Source organism: Engystomops pustulosus, chromosome 4, assembly GCF_040894005.1.
Source record: "Engystomops pustulosus chromosome 4, aEngPut4.maternal, whole genome shotgun sequence".
Classification (NCBI taxonomy): domain Eukaryota; kingdom Metazoa; phylum Chordata; class Amphibia; order Anura; family Leptodactylidae; genus Engystomops; species Engystomops pustulosus.
In genome coordinates this window covers 152943468-152965074 of record NC_092414.1, presented here as the reverse complement: position 1 = coordinate 152965074, position 21607 = coordinate 152943468, and the positions used below count along the sequence as shown (strand labels likewise).

The 21607-nt window shown below is 44.9% G+C and overlaps 1 protein-coding gene across 1 annotated transcript in view; it reads left to right on the top strand.

Moving 5' to 3' along the window:
- Positions 1-21119: 21119 nt before the first annotated feature.
- The window catches only part of TEX9 (testis expressed 9), a 41164-nt gene continuing 40676 nt past the window's right edge, over positions 21120-21607 (top strand). Inside the window, exon 1 of the mRNA XM_072148155.1 lies at positions 21120-21142. The gene's annotated coding sequence lies outside the window, so the exon portion shown is untranslated. The remainder of the gene's footprint in view (positions 21143-21607) is intronic.

Here is a 21607-nt window from a genome sequence, read left to right as displayed (position 1 = left end):
GGCGGAGACTCTTGAAGCAAGGCCTGGTGTCAGGGAGGGCAGCAAAGAAGCCACTTCTCTCCAGAAAAAACATTAGGGACAGACTAATATTCTGCAAAAGGTACAGGGATTGGACTCCTGAGGACTGGGGTAAAGTCATATTCTCTGATGAATCCCCTTTCCGATTGTTTGGAACATCTGGAAAACAGCTTGTTCGGAGAAGACAAGGTGAGCGATACCACCAGTCTTGTCTCATGCCAACTATAAAGCATCTTGCAACCATTCATATGTGGTGTTGCTTCTCAGCCAAGGGAATCGGCTCTCTCACAGTCTTGCCCACTATGGTCTCTTTTAAATTACCGCTCCACGCGCCTGTTTCCGGACTCCGCAACTGCATGTGTCACTTAGGGCATGCCTCCGGAAGTTGTCACTGGCGGCCGCAACATGAGTGTCGCCTCCATTTTGTCGAAGCCCGTGTGTCTTTAACCTCACAGGGCCATGGACAGACCGGGAACTCCCGGCCCGCATGACCTACAAGGGAAATAAATATTATTGTTTGCATAATGAAAAGTTACACAATTTTCCAACATGCTTTCCGTATTGATTCCTCGAGAGTAATCATAGAGAGTAACCAGAGCTTTGTGTTATAACGCGGAGTGCCCATGTGTGACCATGGTCAGATTTCTGTCCACTGAAATTAAACCTAGAAGCTTTTTATAGAATGACAGCAAGCAGAGATCTAGAAAACCGTAACTAATAGAGAACATATATTGGAAAACTGTATGACTTTTCATCATACAAACAATAACATTAATTTGCTGCAATGAGAATACCCCTTTAAGTCACAAAGTGCTTAAAGGGAACCCGTCACCACTATTTTCACAAATACAGGTAGTGGCAGGTTCCTATAGAGCTCTAGTAACTATCTGACCTCCTGCTTGTAGCTAAAAGTAGTTTCCCTCAGATCCCAATAAAATCAGAGTTACAATCTTGCCTGGTATCTATGCAGCTTTGGAGCGAGTCCACGGGGGGTGTGGCCTAATGTCATGTGACCAGGGTGACATCATCAAAGGTCCTTGAGCTACTTAATATGAAAACTGTACCCCATGTACATATCTGACCACATAAAACAATCACAGCAGCCTCCATGGACTTCTACTCATCTGCATGCAGGCTGCTGTGATTTCATGTGATAAAATATGCTGTGATTTCATGACATATATGCTTAGTGTACAGTTCCTAATGCTACAAAAGCTATAGGACCTGTGATGATGTCACCCTGGTCACATGCCATTATAGCAGCATACAGAGATAGGGATGGGGAGGAGCTGCTGGATTCAGCCCGAGGAGGCCACGCCCACCTGAAATCGCTGTAGCCATGCTTAGTTACCAGATAAAACTATAAAGTTGAATATATGGGAATCTCAGGGGAATATTTTTTAGCTACAAGCAGGGTGTCAGATAGTTACTAGAGCTCTATAGGAACCTGTCACTACCTGTATTTGTGAAAATAGTGGTGACGGGTTCCCTTTAAGTGGGCTAATGTTTAATAACTACCAAGCTTCCAACAGTACCATTAGTTCATCAACAAAATCAAACTATGTAATAAAGGAAGGGATAATGGGGGAGTGGGCTGGCTTCCCCATTCATTCCGCCACCTAGCCTTGTGGATTCTTCAGTGGTATATTACACGCCCCATTTAGATGAAACAGCAGTGAAATGTTAAATTATATTCCCAAGGACGGCAGTGAGATATTCTATAGAGCAGTGATGGCGAACTTTTTAGAGACCGAGTGCCCAAACTTCAACCATAATCCACTTTTTTACTGTGAAGTGCCAACATGGAATTTTATACAGTAACTTATTGCTCCCCGTTCTTCAACATCTTTCAATCGTATCGGGCGCCTAAGGCCAACAGTACAGTTGATAAGAGGAGGGCAAATTCAAACTATCATTGTAGCTTCTCTCCATGGCCTCTCTGTACAGGAAGAATGGTGGGTCCAGCAGGATGACCTCCAAAGATAATGCAGTTCTGACGTCACCTTCTCACTTTTCCTGCCGTTCCAAACAGCCAATAAAGTGTCACTTTAAAATAGCTAGCGCTGAGAGCAGAATCTCTTAAATTGCCTGGGACTGTAGGAAGGTTCAGTGTTTGGTGAACTCTGATGGCCTGAGTGCCCCCAGAAAGGAATTTGAGTGACACCTCTGGCACCTGTGCCATAGGTTCGCCACCACTGCTATAGAGGGTATGTCCCTGATATGAGTATGAAATTCTAGTGTAAAAGATAGACCTGGCTACAGTAGTCCAGAGTACCTTAACATATCATCAAACAGTGATGGGAATTGCAGATTGATTTCAGAAGAAGAATTGATTTCCAAACTTTATTGGGGCTAAGGATGGCAAGCACATATGTGCCACAAAACTCAAGGTCTTTTATCTACAACTATAGTTTTTCTCAGTAGTACTGTTGGCTCTGGATGTGCTAAGTACCAGTTTGTTTAAGTAGATAAGGAGGCCTATGGAAGCCGTGCAGATGATGGCTTCCAGAATTAGTCAGCAGCTCCAGTCAAATGAGGGCAGCAAGGTGATCATACCGGGCAGTGTTTTTTTTCATATGTTAAAAAAACAGAAACAGTCTCTGAAAGAAATAATCAGAGACAGTCTTTGAAAGCGATCGTCAGAGACAGGCACTGAAAGAGATGGTCACTGAAGGAGACGATCAGTGACAGTCACTGAAGGAGACGGTGAGAGACAGTCAGTGAAGGAGATGGTCAGAGACAGTCTCCTTCAGTGACTGTCACTTTGTCTATGGGGAGATTTATCAGAATTCTGAGAGCAGAACTGCTCTTGTTGCCCATTGCAACCAATCAGAGCTCAAGTTTCATTTTTGCACAGCTGTTTATAAAATTAAAGCATCAGATCTCTGATTGGTTTCCATGGGCAATTGGAACTGTTTTACCTCAGACATTTCTGATAAATCTCCCCCATCTCTGTATCCCTATTCATAATACCTCACACATTAGCTGTCTTATACTCATTGCCTATTGTAACCAATCACAGCTCAGCTTCCAAGTGCCACAGCAGCAGCAGTCAATTGCTCCTGTATATGGTGGTTAATAACTGTATTTAGGAAAGTGCAAGGTGAGAGCTACTGTGCAAACTTTGGTGATTGTAAACGCAATGGTGCAGATTCCTTTAGCGAACATACATACACACACAAACTCACACATACACTCAGCTTTATATATTAGATTACAATGTTCACGTTAGGGAAATACCATGTATATATTTTTATAGATCAGACATTTTGGACTGCAGGGTTGCCTAGCATCTTGATAATTTAATTACTTTCATCTTTTACATTTTTTTTCATAGTATTTGTTTTGTAGTATTTTGTTGTTTATATAATACAGTATGCTTCTGGCAGATGCAATACAAAATGCCTAAGGACATATGAAGTTTGCCATTTAAAGTTGAAGTGCCCTGAAGCGGTGCTGTTTGTTAGGTGCTTTGGTCCAGTTTGTTACTTGGCACTGGGGTAACCATGGGCAACCCAGTAATGTTAGGCTGCTGTTGCTGCATTATATCTGGCTGCTAATAGAGCATATGGGGGACCCCACAACATTTTTTTTTTAAATAATTGAACAAATGCTATTTTTTTTATAAGTAGTCGGATGCAGCAAAGCAGCAGCCACATATCGCTGGGTGGGAGAACCCATGGTTCTTGGGATTTCCCAGCCTAATGCCAGTTTGCTGCCACTCATATGCTTAATCATCTATAGAAAATTAATTGTACCTGGCTCTTGCTGGCACACCTGGTGGTGGTGGGTATGGATAACACTAAACCTTGGCTTAAGTAATGGGCGGCGACAAATTAGACAACACCATTACTATGGTAAATGTAAGTATAAAAAAACACTTTCTAAAAAATATTTTAATGAACTAAAACCTATACAAATCATCCTGGTTAACCATTTCTAATTCACTAATATTTATCATTAATACATTAAATTAGCTGCAAAATTTACCCACATTAACTGAATAAAAGTAGATTATCCATCAAGGAATATATTGGGCAGTTTTTTCCGATTAAGAGGACACCCTATATGTGGATGTAACCCACTGTTAGGGCACATGGAGGGGCCCATAAGGGAAGAAGCCATTGAGCTTTTGTAGTGCAGAATAGTTTTCAGGTGACATGACGGGCATGTAGGGCATAAAAGTGCATCCTGTCAGAGGGGGGACAAACCCAGCAAGTGTTCATGGTAGATTTCCTTTAAGTAATATGCATTATGCGGTTAAATTTCAAATATAGTTATAGCATGGTGATATTCTACATCCATCAAACGTTGGCTGCGGGTGCATGGAAAGAGCTCACGGGCTGAGGCCTCTCCATACAAGGTGGGCGTTTGCAACTTATTGCAGTTGTGGGAATTTGGCCCAGTAGAGACCGTGGTAGCGGGGTGCTGTGATGCAGTTCAAGACAGTGACACCAAAGTACAGTCCAAAACAGGTCTAGCCTGCGTTTATTGTAGCAGCAAAATAAAACAGCCTTTACATTCAGGCATTAAATAAACAAAAATCCTACCCGGCAGGGTGCTAACTATACAGGTGTTCACTAACTCCTAACTCACCACTATACAAAATCACTTGGCTGCTCCAGGCACAGAGGTCATGGCTGTGTGCTCTGCAGCCTCCTTCCAGAGAGAGACAACACTCTCAGCTCTGCTGAGCGGTTTAAAAAAAAAACTGTTTGGGCTGCTCCCATCACCTGTGTCCAAGGTGCTGGACACCCAACCTCAGCACTAAGGCCTTGCATAATAGCAAAACCTAGGGGAAACATACCGCCCATCCACAGTTAACCCCTTCAGTGTCTCACATACCCTCCCCCTCTGTTTGACCCTGTGGGGGCGAACACTTTTGGCCATCAGACAGTGGGTATGAGACAGGGCATCGGCATTCCCATGCAGCTTTCCTGCTCGATGTTCTACCGTGAATTTGAAATTCTGCAACATTAGGAACCACCTTGTGACCCTGGCGTTCCTCTCTTTGGCCTGACTCATCCAGGTGAGGGGAGAGTGATCAGTCACCAGTGTAAACTGTCGCCCTATCAAGTAATACCTCAGGGATTCCAGAGCCCACTTTATCGCCAAGCACTCCCTCTCAACTATGCTATAGTTCTTCTCAGGAGGTGTGAGCTTGCGGCTCAGGAATGTCACGGGATGTTCCTCACCCTCCACTACTTGGGACAGGACAGCCCCTAAGCCCACGTCCGAAGCGTCAGTCTGCACAATAAAGGTCTCGGTGAAGTCAGGGGTGATCAGTACCGGTCCCTCGCACAAAACCGTCTTAAGTCGCTGAAACGCCCCCTCAGCCTCTTCACTCCACTTTACCATCACCGCCCTGCTACCCTTGGTCAGGTCAGTCAGGGGTGCCGCTATGGTAGCAAAATCGGGGATAAATCGGCGATAATAGCCCACTATGCCTAGGAAAGCGCTCACTTGCTTCCTGCTCATAGGTCGTGGCCACTGCTGGATCGCCTCCACTTTATTTACTTGGGGTTTGATGACACCTCGCCCAATACGGTACCCCAGGTAACGGGCCTCTTCCAGACCCAGTGCACATTTTTGGGGGTTCCCTGTCAACCCTGCTGCCCTCAGGGAGTCTACCACTGCTTGCACCTTGGCCAGGTGACTCTCCCAATCGTTACTATAAACTATGATGTCATCCAGGTAGGCCGAGGCATATCTCCGGTGAGGTTTTAGGACGAGATCCATTAACCTCTGGAATGTGGCGGGAGCCCCATGTAGCCCAAAGGGGAGTACCACGTACTGAAAAAGCCCATCAGGAGTAACAAAAGCGGTCTTCTCTTTGGCCCTGTCAGTAAGGGGTACCTGCCAATACCCTTTCGTCAGGTCAAGGGTGGAGAAGAATCTAGCCTGTCCAAGTCGTTCTATCAACTCGTCAACCCTGGGCATGGGATAAGAATCAAATTTGGACACCTCGTTCAACTTCCTAAAGTCATTGCAGAACCGTAGGGAACCATCAGGTTTGGGAATCAACACAATAGGACTCGACCAGTCACTTTTAGACTCCTCGATAACCCCCAGGTCTAACATCTGCCTGACTTCTTCGGATATGGCAAGCCGGCGCGCTTCAGGGACCCGGTAGGGTTTTTGGTGTACCCGGATGTGGGGTTCGGTTATGATATCATGCTTGATGACTGAAGTACGTCCCGGTAACTTAGAGAACACATCCACATTTCGGAGCACAAACTCCTTCGCTTCCTGAATCTGGGCCCTGGAGAGGGACTCCGAGATCCGTACTTCAGGCACCTTGGCATCGGGTACACCTACCTCCGGTGTCCCCTTCTTGGGGACAGACGCTTTTTCTACTCCCACGGCCATCAGGGACTCTCTTTCCCTCCATGACTTTAGGAGGTTCACGTGGTATATCTGTTCGGGTTTCCTCCTCCCCGGCTGAGATACCTTGTAGGTTACCTCCCCTACTTTCTCCATGACCTCATATGGTCCTTGCCATTTTGCCAAGAACTTGCTCTCAACGGTGGGCACCAGAACTAGCACTCTGTCGCCTGGGTTAAAGGTCCTGAGTCTGGCTGACCTATTGTAGACCCTAGACTGGGCCTCGTGTGCCCTTGTCATGTGCTCCCTTACAAGGGGCATTACCGCCGCTATGCGGTCCTGCATAAGGGAGACGTGTTCAATCACACAACGGTGGGGGGTCCTCTCCTGTTCCCAGGTCTCCTTGGCTATATCCAAAAGCCCACATGGGGAACGGCCATATAACAGCTCAAAGGGTGAGAAACCTGTGGAGGACTGGGGAACTTCACGTATGGCAAACATCAAATAGGGCAACAAACAATCCCAGTCCTTCCCATCCTTGCTGACCACCCTCTTTAGCATTCCCTTCAAGGTCTTGTTAAACCTCTCGACTAGGCCATCTGTCTGAGGATGATACACAGAGGTGCGGAGCTGTTTAACCTGCAGTAACTTACACATCTCCTTCATTACCCTAGACATGAATGGGGTACCCTGGTCAGTCAAGATTTCCTTGGGGAGGCCTGTGCGTGAGAATACCTGGAACAGCTCCCTAGCAATATTTTTGGAGGAGGTGTTCCTTAATGGAATCGCCTCGGGATACCGCGTAGCATAGTCCAGGATAACCAGGATGTATTGGTGCCCCCTTGAGGATTTGACTATGGGGCCAACCAGATCCATTGCAATCCGTTCAAATGGCACCTCTATGATTGGTAGCGGGACCAAAGGACTCCTGAAGTGGGACACCGGGGCAGTAAGTTGACACTCAGGGCAGGAGCTACAATACCGGTTTACCTCCTCCCACACCCCGGGCCAGAAAAATCTCTGCAGGATCCTCTCCCGGGTCTTCTCAGCACCTAAGTGTCCTCCCAGCACATGTTTGTGTGCCAACTCTAGCACCAGCCTACGGTGAGATTGGGGTACTACAAGTTGCTCAACCTCCTCACCCCGTATCTGGTCGACCCTGTACAACAGCTCCCCAACAATCAGCATTCGGGGGTATATTTTGTCAGCCCCTGGTATTTGGAGTATCCCATTTATCACCTTAACATTCTCCCGTGCTTTAAACAAGGTAGGGTCCTGTAGCTGTGCAGCCCCAAAATTCTCACGGGAAACCTCAAGGTCCGGCATGTCGGCCACCTCCTCGTGGCCCTCGACCTCACCAGATAGGACCTCTAGGGGAGAGAATTCATCACATGGGGTCACCCCTACTGCTGGTGTGGGTACATCGGCCTCAAAGGGTTCAGGGACCAAGGCCGGACATACCTGACGTCCATTATCTGCAACAGCACCTGAGGTGGGTCTTCGTCTCCAGAGGTCCCAAAACACCGGTAAGTCTCTGCCGATAATAGCCTCATGAAACAGGGTCCCCACCACCCCCACTTCATGGGTAATAGTACCACAAGGGGTATGTAGGTTGATGACAGCAGTGGGATATTCGCGAGTGTCCCCATGTATACACAACACTCCCACTTTACGCCCACTGTACAGTCCAGGATCAACCAAAGTTCCCCGCACCAGGGTAACCAGACTCCCTGAGTCTAGCAAGGCTTCCACCGTGTGACCACCGATTGTGACCATACACACTTGGGGTTCTGCATCCGTGACTGACTCGGCAGCCAGAACCGGCCGGGCAAACAGTGACATTCGCCGGGTCTGGTTGCAGTCCATTGGCTCCACTGACAGGGGACAGTTGGCAGCAATATGGCCCATTTCATGGCATCGCCAGCACTGGATACGACTGTGACCTCTGTCACGAACCTCACTGGGTTTCTGTGTATCCAAGCCCCCCAGTGTACCCCCTCCCAACCTGACCTGTTTCCCTTTTTCTGCAGTAGCAGTCTTACCAGATGGTTTAATGGCCTTGTCACTGGCACTGCTTCGTGTGGGAGGGATAAGTAGAAGATCCTCCGTAGCCCGATATCTCTCTACTAGGGAAACGAGTTCCTCAGCATTTGTGGGACCGGCCTGTCCAACCCACCGCTGGAGCCGAGAGGGCAGAGAACGGGTGAACTTGTCAAGAACCACTCTCTCGACCATCTGTGCTGGGGTGCATTCCTCGGGTTGTAGCCACTTCCGGACAAGATGGATCAGGTCATGCATTTGGGAGCTTGGGGGTAGTTTTTCAGAGTATACCCACTGGTGGATCCGGCTGGAACGAACTTGAACGGTGATCCCAAGACGAGCCAGAATCTCCGCCTTTAGCTGGGGGTACTCACGGGCCTCTGTTTCACTCAGGTCGTAGTAGGCCTTCTGCGATTCGCCTGTCAGGAACGGCGCCAGGACATCTGCCCACTGCTCAGCTGGTAACTCCTCTCGCTCAGCTACTCGCTCGAACACAGTGAGATAAGCCTCCACGTCGTCGGTCGCCGTCATCTTTTGTAAAGCCTTCTGCACTGCAGCCCGTGCGGAATGCTGAACTACCGGGTACCCTTGCAAACCAGTATGGGACCCCTCAGTAGTCGTCGCTTGCGGTGCTGCCATAACGCCAGAAAACTTTTCCATCATCAGCTGGAACATGGCTCGGGACTCTTACTGCTGTTGCTGGAGCATGGCTTGCTGCAGCTGTCGATTAGCCTGGGACTCTTCCTGCTGCTGGCGGAACCTCTCCTCCTGCTGCTGGAGCATGGCTTGCTGCAGCTGTCGATTAGCCTGGGACTCTTCCTGCTGCTGCAGCCGAGTAGCTCTGGCCTCCTCCTGCTGCTGCTGCCGATTAGCTCTGGCCTCCTCTTGCAGGTATTTAATAAAGTCCTCCATCTTGGCTTTATCCTGCAATTTGCCTGCTGCTTTCACCCAGGCCATGCAATGTTGCAGGACGTAGCGAGCCTTTCAGGTGTGTGTCTTTTGAACTGCCCGCAATTTGAAGCACCATATGTGGGAATTTGGCCCAGTAGAGACCGTGGTAGCGGGGTGCTGTGATGCAGTTCAAGACAGTGACACCAAAGTACAGTCCAAAACAGGTCTCGCCTGCGTTTCTTGTAGCAGCAAAATAAAACAGCCTTTACATTCAGGCATTAAATAAACAAAAATCCTACCCGTCAGGGTGCTAACTATACAGGTGTTCACTAACTCACCACTATACAAAATCACTTGGCTGCTCCAGGCACAGAGGTCAGGGCTGTGTGCTCTCCAGCCTCCTTCCAGAGAGAGACAACACTTCCAGCTCTGCTGAGCGGTTTTAAAAAAAAAACTGATTGGGCTGCTCCCATCACCTGTGTCCAAGGTGCTGGACACCCAACCTCAGCACTAAGGCCTTGCATAATAGCAAAACCTAGGGGAAACATACCGCCCATCCACAGTTAACCCCTTCAGTGTCTCACACAGTAAACACCCACAGTAACAAACATGGTTTGTTTGGAGGCATTTAAATCCTGCCAGCACGTGTGTCACAGTTCGGCTGGGTGAACCGTCAGAGAGTCTCTGTAGAAAGAGTCTGTGGACCCTCTTGACCATCGCGGGGGGTGAGGGTAGTAGCCGCAACCCGGGACCGAAGTTTAAGTGCCCCCTGGTCTTTGCCAGAGCCCACCACAAAGCGGGATGGTCTTGCTACGGCGGGGAGCCATCAGGTTCGTTCCACGGGTGAGACTAGGCCCGCGGTGGCAGCCAAGGTAGGGAAGCAGGAAACAGGAACCACAGGATGGCACAGGAACCACACAGTCGGACCACTGGAGCTGGACACTGGAACAAATGGCAGGACCTCGGCAAGATGGCAGGACCTCGGCAGGAAGACCACAGGAATGCAGGACTGCCACAGGAATGCAGGACTGCCACAGGAATGCAGGAACGCCATAGGAATGCAGGAACGCCACAGGAATGCAGGAACGCCACAGGAATGCAGGAACGCCAAAGGAATACAGGAATGCCACAGGATTACAGGAACTCGGACGAACACTGGAGTACAGACACAAGGAGGAATCCTGGGATCGCTGGAACACTAGGAAACACAGGAGGGCTTTCACTTCAGGGAAATAATCCGGCAGTGAGTGAAGGGAGGTGCCGGATCATAAGTACGAGCCGGATTAGCCAGCGCCAATCAGAGGGATGCTGGCCATAAGAACCAGGATAAAGCTCATTACAGACATCTATATATATATATATATATATATATATATATATATATATATATATATATATACACTCACCGGCCACTTTATTAGGTACACCTGTCCAACTGCTCGTTAACACTTAATTTCTAATCAGCCAATCACATAATCACATGGCGGCAACTCAGTGCATTTAGGCATGTAGACATGGTCAAGACAATATCCTGCAGTTCAAACCGAGCATCAGTATGGGGAAGAAAGGTGATTTGAGTGCCTTTGAACGTGGCATGGTTGTTGGTGCCAGAAGGGCTGGTCGGAGTATTTCAGAAACTGCTTATCTACTGGGAGTTTCACGCACAACCATCTCTAGTGTTTACAGAGAATGGTCCGAAAAAGAAAAAACATCCAGTGAGCGGCAGTCTGTGGGCGGAAATGCCTTGTTGATGCCAGAGGTCAGAGGAAAATGGGCAGACTGGTTCGAGCTGATAGAAAGGCAACAGTGACTCAAATCGCCACCCGTTACAACCAAGGTAGGCAGAAGAGCATCTATGAATGCACAGTACGTCGAACTTTGAGGCAGATGGGCTACAGCAGCAGAAGACCACACTGGGTGCCACTCCTTTCAGCTAAGAACAGGAAACTGAGGCTACAATTTGCACAAGCTCATCGAAATTGGACAGTAGAAGATTGGAAAAACGTTGCCTGGTCTGATGAGTCTCGATTTCTGCTGCGACATTCGGATGGTAGGGTCAGAATTTGGCGTCAACAACATGAAAGCATGGATCCATCCTGCCTTGTATCAACGGTTCAGGTTGTTGGTGGTGGTGTCATGGTGTGGGGAATATTTTTTTGGCACTCTTTGGGCCCCTTGGTACCAATTGAGCATCGTTGCTGACCATGTCCATCCCTTTATGACCACAATGTACCCAACATCTGATGGCTACTTTCAGCAGGATAATGCGCCATGTCATAAAGCTGGAATCATCTCAGACTGGTTTCTTGAACATGACAATGAGTTCACTGTACTCAAATGGCCTCCACAGTCACCAGATCTCAATCCAATAGAGCATCTTTGGGATGTGGTGGAACGGGAGATTCGCATCATGGATGTGCAACCGACAAATCTGTGGCAACTGTGTGATGCCATCATGGACCAAAATCTCTGAAGAATGCTTCCAGCACCTTATTGAATCTATGCCACAAAGAATTGAGGCAGTTCTGAAGGCAAAAGGGGGTCCAACCCGTTACTAGCATGGTGTACCTAATAAAATGGCCGGGGAGTGTATATATATCAGTAAAAATCCTAAACATGTTAGATATTGCTGTATCCCAAAATGTCCGATCTATCAAAATATAATAAACTTTTTTCCTGGCGTCTAACCTTGTATTTGAAAAATAGCACCCAAAGTTGACAGTGCAACTTTTTTGCCATTTTTAAAAATATAAAAAAATCCATAAATATGTACAATACAGTCCTAAAAATGGTAGCATTTAAAACATCATCTGACACAACTCACAGCTCCGTACACCAAAGTTTGAAAAAGCAATTAGCGCCAAAAGATGGCTATATACTGGGGGTTGCTGCATTGTGTTGAGGCTACCTATATACTGAGGGAGAGACTGCAGTGTGCATGGGCTACCTATATACCGGGGAAGTGGCTGCAATGTGCTGGGGCTACCTATATACTGGGGGAAGGCAGCATTGTGCTGGGGCTACTGATATACTTGGGGGGGCTGCATTGTGCTGTGGCTACCTATATTTTGGGATGCAGAGGTGGCATTGTGCTGGGGTTACCTATATGCTTGAGGAGGCTGCATTATGCTGGGGCTACCGATATACTTTGGAGGAGCTGCATTTTGTGGGGCTACCTATATACTGGTATGTAGAGGCTGCATTCTGCTGGGGCTACCTATATACTGGGGTTGGCTGCATTATGCTGGCTCCCTATATACTGGGGGGTGGGGCAGTGTGCTAGATAGCTATATACTGGGGGCAGTGTGCTAAATAGGTATATATTGAGGGTGAAGCTGCATTGTGCTCGCTCCCTATATACTGGGGGGCAGTGTGCTGGAAACCTATATACCGGGGGCAGTATGCAGTGTGACTGGGAATTGGTCCTAGTGCTGTGTTTCTGTATAAAGCTCGGTTCTAGTACTGTACTTATGTATTGAAATCCATACTGGTGTTGTTTTTTGTACTAAGCTTTGCTCTGGTGAAGTATAAATGTAAATAGCTATCATAATAGTTCATGACAGGCACAATATTATTATTATTTGAAAGACACTGTACATTTTAATTAAAGGGGGGACACTGTAAAAGTTAGAATTAATTTTGGGGGGAACAATGTCTAAGCTTACTTAGTGGGATAGTGTGGCATATACTATATTCCATACATAAATGCATGTCTTTCATATTTTTACTTTGTGGGGGACTTTATGGTAAAAATCAGGGCGCAAAATGCTAACGACTAGAATGTCTAGTGTCAGTTATACACACACTGATCAAGCAGGATTTATGCCTAATATGTCCACAGCTGTCAACTTACGCCGGCTATATCTAAACATTCAAGCCTCCCATAGCCGCTTACCAGATGCGGCGGTCAAGTCTTTTGATGTGGCCAAAGCATACGATAGTGTGGAATGGCCATATCTATTCGCAGTACTGCGAAAACTTGGATTCGGACCAAAATTTTTAACATGTCTGTGTTTACTATACTCCTCTCCAATGGCCAGACTACAGATAAATTCGCTACTTTCCCCCCCATTTCCATTGCATAGAGGGACCCGTCAGGGGTGTCCACTGTCGCTGCTATTATTTGCAGTTGCAGTGGAGACTCTGGTGGCTGCCCTACGATCCGCAGTAACCATTAGGGGTTTCCATTACAGAAGACACCAGGAGAAAGTTGCATTATATGCTGATGACCTGTTGCTCTTTTTAGATGATTGGACCCCTTCTTTACATGCGGCAATAGATATAATAACATCCTTTGGGTCTCTATCCGGTATTACTATTAACTGGATGAAATCAGTAGTAATGCCCTTATCCCCACAGGTGTGTCCTAGACCACTTGCTGAGCATGGTCTCTCAGTGGTGTCGGTGTTTAAATATCTGGGTGTCCAAATATCGGCGGACCCCACTGAATTTATTGAGATTAATATTTTACCCCTGATCTGTAAGTTCCAAATGAAAGTACAGGACTGGTGTAAACTCCCCCTTACTGTGATTGGTCGCGCTAATCTCATTAAAATGGTTATGATGCCACAACTATTATATTTCCTTCATAATTCCCCCATTTGGATCCCGGTAAAATTATTCCACAAGGTTAATAGTATTTTTCGGGATTTGCTCTGGAAAAAAGGGATCCTGAGGATTAGGTTTACCACTTTACAGAGATGGCGGTCTATCATTGCCAAATCCGTGGCTGTATTCTATGGCAGCTCAGCTGCAGCATCTCCGTGGGTGGGGAGACACGGCTGGGGGTCTGTCCTCCCAAAAAGTGCTTTGCCATATCCTAAACAAGGACAATTTATTGGAAGCGTTAGAAGGTGGTCTATTCCAAACTGTAGATAGGGAATTTGTGACACTAAAGTGCGGAGACAAACTGTGGTGGAAGATGCACAGCCTGCTAGGGATGGAGGGCTATATCTCGCATACTCCCATATGGCCGAATGTCCAATACCCTAAACTAGGTAAGCTCACTCCGTTTCCTCAGTGGATAAGTAGGGGAATCACAACTATAGGCCAACTATATGAGGATAATACTATGAAGTCCTTCGAACAGTTACGCTCTGAGTTTAATCTTCCACACTCATGTTTTTATCAATTCCTCCAAGTGAGGCATGCAATTACTCAACAAGAACGCTCTCAATCAGTTAAGAAGTCAGCCCATAACATAGTAGTGGATATGATAAATAAAGCAGGGGATACGCTGGGTATAATCTCAATTAATTATTCGTATCTAAGAGACGCTCATATTAAAAAATTCCCTACTGAATTAAAGTCTAAGTGGGAGAAGGATGTGGTTACCATTGCTGAAGATCAGTGGCAGGAGGTCCTTGAATCTGCACCCAAAGTATCGGTTAGTGAGACGCAGAGACAATCTAACCTATATCTGCTACATAGAGTCTACTTTACCCCCGTCAGGCTGTTCAAGATGGGTTACAGAAGTGATGATTGCTGGCCAAGATGCGACAGATGTGGTGCAGACCTCATTCAGCTGATGTGGAACTTCCCCAGGTTACGTCGCTATTGGCAGGAGGTTCTTGATCTGATTGATCGGACGTACTCTACAGTTACCACACGTAATCCTCTTATATGCATCTTAGGTTGTGTGTCCGAGGTGCTGTTGTCTGAGAGTCATAGACTGGCAGTGCTGCAACTGCTGTATATAGCCAAGAAACTTACTGCTTTCCATTGGAAAGATACTGAGCCACCACAAATTTCTGAATTTATTTCTAGGGTCAATATTTTGTTACAATTAGATAAGTTTGTTTACCAAAAACGAAACTCACTGAAAAAATTTGATGCCATGTGGGGTCCATGGCTTGATGCCCCAGGATTAGCTCCTCTAACTCCTACTAGAGATAGAATAATTAGAGGCACCGTAAGGTAATGGCTATCATATTAAAAGATAATGTGATGGATAATATATGCGGAGGTCTATGACTCACAGACTATTAGCAACCGTTCTTCTACCAATACTGTTTGATTTTTGTCAATGAATATTATTCAAGAAAAAAGTAGAGTATGACCGGCACTCAAAATTTGCTAAAACATCTTCTTTTATTTCATATTCTTAAGAGGAGAGTCTCATTGTACATCCTGAGGGACCTACGCGTTTCGAACGTAAGTATCTAGTTCTTATTCATGGTCTAGGGGAATGAAACAATGCTCAGTTTAAAAAGACAAACATCAGGTGTGAGGAAAGCTAAGTAATGAGCGCATGCGCAGAGTAACGGGAATCCCGTACTGGCACAGGTAACACTCTATAATGCATAACAGCAGAGAAATATTTATATACATAAATATTTAAGGGCAGCTAGAAATAATAGCAAGAAAAGAGAAAGTATGGAAACATATTGATTAGTGTAAATATATCACTTTATATCCCGTAGAGCATATACCATTGGTAATGTGGTATCTCCATTGATGTATATTTCAGAGAAAAACAAAGTCCATCATAGGTGGCTAAGCACTAAAGGCTCCCACAAATGTGTGGGCAATAGATGCAACAACTGCTGCCATATGCGTAACACCAACATGTTTACCAGTATGGAGACAAACAAAATATGGAACATTAAAACCTTCATCAATTGTAATACCAAATTTGTGGTGTGTCTGGCGGAATGTGTGACTTGCAAGATCCAGTATGTGGGCAGTACAATTCGCACTTTAAAAAAGAGAATTTCAGAACATGTCACTGATGGAACTAAACAGATCGATAAAAATATATTGGGTCTTTTGAGACATTTTCTCAATGTACATGCAGGAGATCTTACTAGTCTGGCAGTCACTGGAATTGAAAGAGTTACCGCTCCTAGAAGAGGAGGAGATAGGACCCAGAAGCACCGGAACCGAGAAATGCTATGGATCTTACAACTGTGAACGTGCATGCCTAAAGGACTCAATAACAAAACGGACACTATGTATTTATACTAATCAATATGTTTCCATACTTTATCTTTTCTTGCTATTATTTCTCACTGCCCTTCAATACTTATGTATATAATTATTTCTCTGCTGTTATGCATTAAAGAGTGTTACCTGTGCCAGTACGGCATTCCCGTTACTCTGTGCATGCGCTCATTACTTAGCTTTCCTCACACCTGATGTTTGTATTTTTAAACTGAGCATTGTTTCATTCCCCTAGACCATGAATAAGAACTAGATACTTACATTCGAAACGCGTAGGTCCCTCAGGATGCACAATGTGACTCTCCTCTTTTAAAGAATATGAAATAAAAGAAGATGTTTTAGCAAATTTTGAGTGCCGGTCATACTCTACTTTTTTCTTGGATTATCGGTGGCTCTCCGACAAGCCCTCTACAAGACACAAGCACCAGGACTATGCAGAGGATTTTCTATTTCAACCTTCTCTGGCCCACGTGAGTGAGCGGATAGCTCAAAAAACTTTTTTTGTACTTTACTAAATGTATATTATTGTTTGCTCTGAGATACATGGTGTGAAATATGAGACTGACCGGAACCAGGGATATCCTGGATGGACTTTCTCTTGAAACCTATACCCCCAGACGGAAGACTTCAGTCATGAGCTCTATGCAAATGTCTGCTACATTGACACTTTACCCACCAAGCAGGTGAAGGGGGGGGGGGGGTTGGGAGGTCTTTGGTTTAATGTTTATACTGTTAAATGTTAATAAATGGAAAACTATTTTGCTGGTTTTCAATAAAAAATTTATTTGATCCAAACAAAAAAAATTAGGGCGCATTGTTTATATTTTAATAACCTTAGGGGGGAGGGGGATGATTCTCTGAGATTTGTCCTGTATAGCACATTAGTGCTCAGCTAATGCCCCCCAAAAGCAAAAAGTGAAAAATCACAAGTAAAAAAAACTGAAGGAGCCCTAACATTACATGACAGAAATATATATTTACTATATCTAATAGAAGAATGTGTATGAATTTACTATAAGGTGGCTTGTGCGTCTGCAGAATTTAATACTGAAATTCCCACTTCTGAATGGTACACATTATTCGTTGTTTTCATTGGAAACCATTAAACACATAACCCAGCTGTGTAATCATAGCCCCGGAAAAAAATACTTTTAAACACACTCAATGCTATGTTAGACTCATGGCTTCATTCATGAGAGAATCAGGCTATGCTCATTCCAGAAGGAGAAGACTTATTGACATTTCCGATGCATGCCTAAAATAAATCCAACCTAACGTATTAAGTATTAAGTTTGAGCACAGTCAATCATTTTCATAGCCAATTCATTGTTGTAAACATATGTATGTTGTCTGCACAAAAATAAAACAATGAAATGAAAATGTTTGCAAAAATTCCAAAGAACATTAATCAACAACTGCGGCAATAATCGGAAATTGGCCGAGTTAATGTGTTTTATTTCCAATCATTTATGACGGCTTCTGGCATTTACTACATCTTATGTATCCAGCGTACATTCACAAAACACATGCTGATCTATTTTATGAAAGTGGCACAATATAAATAGCAATTACAGGACGTTCTGTAAGCAATCAAGTATATAAAGCAAATTATATACTGGATTGTTATATATGTGCAACATCCCCCACCGGGGCCTAGCCTTTCTTCAGTGGCTGTAGACAGCCAGGGCACTGAATACTGGAGTGGCTGGCTTATGCGGCCTTGGGCACGCTATGGTCACGGTGCTTGGTATTGGGACCGGTGGGCGGGCCTACAGCCTGGCAGGTCTCCAGCAGGTGGTGTGTGCAAGAAATATGGTTGAAGAGGTGGATGCAACCGGTTTATCCCTGGGGCAACCCCTGAAGTGTACATAGGAGTCCCTGGATGATGGAGGATGGGAAGCCGATGATGGTGAAACAGCCTTATCCAGGGATTACACAGAGGCACGTTGTGCAAAACAACTTACAGTTCTTTATTCAACTTCAAATGGCAGGCAACGGCCAAACATTAGCAGCCGTATTCAGCAGACTGGAAAGCTGGAAGGAGATAGCTGGTCCGTAGGAAGAGTGGCTCGCAGCCTGGTAGCAACTTCATGCTGGGCTGGTACAGATGGAGCCGAGTCTGGAAGGTGGACCTCTGCTCAGGGGCTTAGTCTCCAGACTTGCCCTACGGGTGTCGCCGATAATGTCCCTTTACCTTCGTCGCTTCATTTTCATTTTGGCAATTTGCACATATAATGATTTCGCCGACAATATACGAATATACTGTATACTTTATACTTACTTCGTCCGATGCTTTTTAGTAACATACTTCGCCCTTTCTGTAACGCTTTTGTTAGTAAACGTCTCTGTACTCCTTATTCATGTGTTTTCATCGAGATTTAGCTTACTTATCTATAGTTATTTAATACTCTACACTACTAGGCTGCTAAGACTGGCCTTACTATCGACGCATAACATTATATGCCGCAATATAACAATCAACACTTTTTAGACTAAATATACTTTAATTTTTACTCATACCGGCAAATGTAGGATTTCTGTGCAAATACATTTGGGTTTTGGGAGACGGAAGAAGGAAAGCATGTGGAAGGGGGCAGACTCATTGGTGGGCTGCTGGCTTGTTGTCTCTTTCTGTACAGGGGAACCCTGGAGAGAAGCTAAAATTATAGTCCAAATTTGCCCTTCTTGGGTCAACTGTATTGTTATCCTCAAGAGGCCAATACAAGGGAAAGTTGTGGTAGAACATGTAGCAATAAATTACTACTTAAATTGCTTTGCTGGCACTTTGCGAAAAACAAGTGGGTTTTGGTTGTAGTGTGGACACTCAGTCTCTAAAAGGTTTGCCATCACTGCCCTATGACATAGACCCAGCTCACACCAATGTCATTATTTACATAGGCTAGTTTTCACAATTGGACTGCATTAATGAATTACAACTTTAGATGCAAATTTTGGCGCAAATTAGTGCAAGTCCCCGTCTTGGTCGATGTGCTGCGACATTTGATAGTATTTGGTGACTTTTTATGCAACTGTTGCAAACAACCTGCAAAGTGGAATAACACTGCCAGCGGATTTCAAGGGTCAAAAGCCATTTTAATGAATCTGACTGCAGCAGATTTCCGAAGACAGACATGAACTGTCACAGGGAGTCGCCTATTGATAAATTACCCCCACTGTAGTTTTAAACTGTCTCCTTAAGATGAATCTTGCCTGGAAAGTGGAAAAACACTATTCCTGGTGTTTTTAACATCCCTTACTTCATTTCCATAATTCCATATACTTCACTGCTATATAATACCCTTCATATATACATCACCACCCTTTATATATACATCACCATATACAGTATTTGGTGGTGATGTATATATAAACCATATAAACCATACACTACACTGCTATAAAATATCCTTCATATATACAGTACTACCATATACTGCACTGCTATATAATATCCCTTATATATAGGGAACTATACATGAATGCAGTATATGCAGGTGCCATATATTGATTGCTGTGATTGGTCATTTAGTACAGACTGACAAATCCCAGCAAAAAGCAGGCTTTCCCCCTCTGAACTTCCACTATCAGTATCTGATCTCCTCATTCTCCTTCACAAAGAAAGAAGATCAGATGCCTACAGTGAACCTCCACACCATAAATCACACCACACCACATACAATTATCCCCCTTCACTGCCCAGCTGCATACCTCTCCCATCTGTGCTTTCCTCTACATTTAACTTTGAAGAAAACCTAAAGCTCCTTAAAGACGTGTAATTTATGTGTTTTCTGTTGTTTAGGTCCATTAAAATTACTTGAGAAATGAAATTGCCCTTAATAAAATGAATTTAGAAATTTTCTTGAAAATAGCTACTGTCAGGCTCCAGGGGTAGTGGACCCACTAGACCACCGCAGACTATTTCGAAGCCGACACCTGGGACCGGAATCTAAGAGGTATCTAAGTTTTCACCGGGTTGTACTTGCTGTTGCGTGGTACCACCAGGTCGTTCCACAGGTGCAACTTTGTCCGTGGTGGCATTCAAGGCGAGGTACAAAGACATTGAGCAAAATCGTAGTCGGGGACAGGCAGGAGGTCAGGATGGGCAGAACGGAATCAGAGGCGGGGACTTAGCAAGTGGTCAAGGCAGGCATCGGAAGAGCATAGTCAAGAACGGAACTGGGGTCACAACAGGAAATCACAATAACAGCAAAGGGCATGGAACAAAGCTTTCTCTAGGGCACAAGGCACGAAGATCGAGCAGAGGACACAGGAATGGGCTAGAAATGAAATGGAACGGGTTGCCGGGCAGCGACAATTATCGCAGGAGTACCCTTGACAGCTACTAAACATAAAAGCCTTCTAACATCCTACAGATACAAAAGAATTTTAAAAATGTTGCCAACACAAAGCAGACATATGGTGAATGTTATTTATTAATTGATTTTTGTGTTATGACAATTTGTTCCAAAATTATATAAGTTCAAAAGTTTAAAAAAGAGCTAATTTTTACAAAGTTTTGCTATTTTTCATTTTTTTAAATATACTACTCAAATGTTTCAATTAACATGAAGTTTAATGTGTCACAAAAAATCAGCTGGTATATTAAAGAGTTGAAAACTCTGTATGTGTCTATAAGGTCAAAATAGGCTTAGTCCTCAAGGGGTTAACTGACCGTAGCAGGTCATGTGACCTTCTCCTGTCCCGAATGAAAGAGAAGAGCTTTTAGCGGTATCTAGCCCATACTCTACAGAGCAGGCCACTGTGGAAAAGTTAGGACAAATAGCTGCCACTTATTCTTCCCCTGTTCAAACTCTGCATGTCAGAGAAGAAGGGGGAGCAGGGGGATGGTGGCTGTGCTGCACCTCCGGTCTTGGCGTGAGCTGTATGCTCCACCTCCTGGAGTGGGAGAAAATACTGATCTCCGGAGGTAAACAATTGATAAATGTGGGTATGTGTGTGATTGTCTATATACAAAGAGCGCGGAATTGGACATTTAAATAGGCATGTGTATACAGCGTTGGGGAGGGGGGGGAGCCATTTGAATTTTCGGCAGCAAAAAGGCTAGAATCGGCCCTGACTACTATTGCACTTTCAAGCTCCCATGAAGCGCTGTCCTTTATCACTCTGCTTGACCCAGGCTTCTCTGATGGGCGTGTTCACATGAGGGAATCCAATCCGACAGTGGAATTTGTGCGACCATATTCATGGTGAGTTTATGGTCCATGGGAAACCAAGCTGCACATATTAAAAACTGATGTAAACATGTTATAAATATATCTGTGAAACATTAGAATTTTTTCATAACATCAAATTATTTTGTCTTTTGAATTTTTTCTTCGTGGGAATACCCCATTAATCTAAATTGTAGCTGAATAGGAAACCTATATCCCTC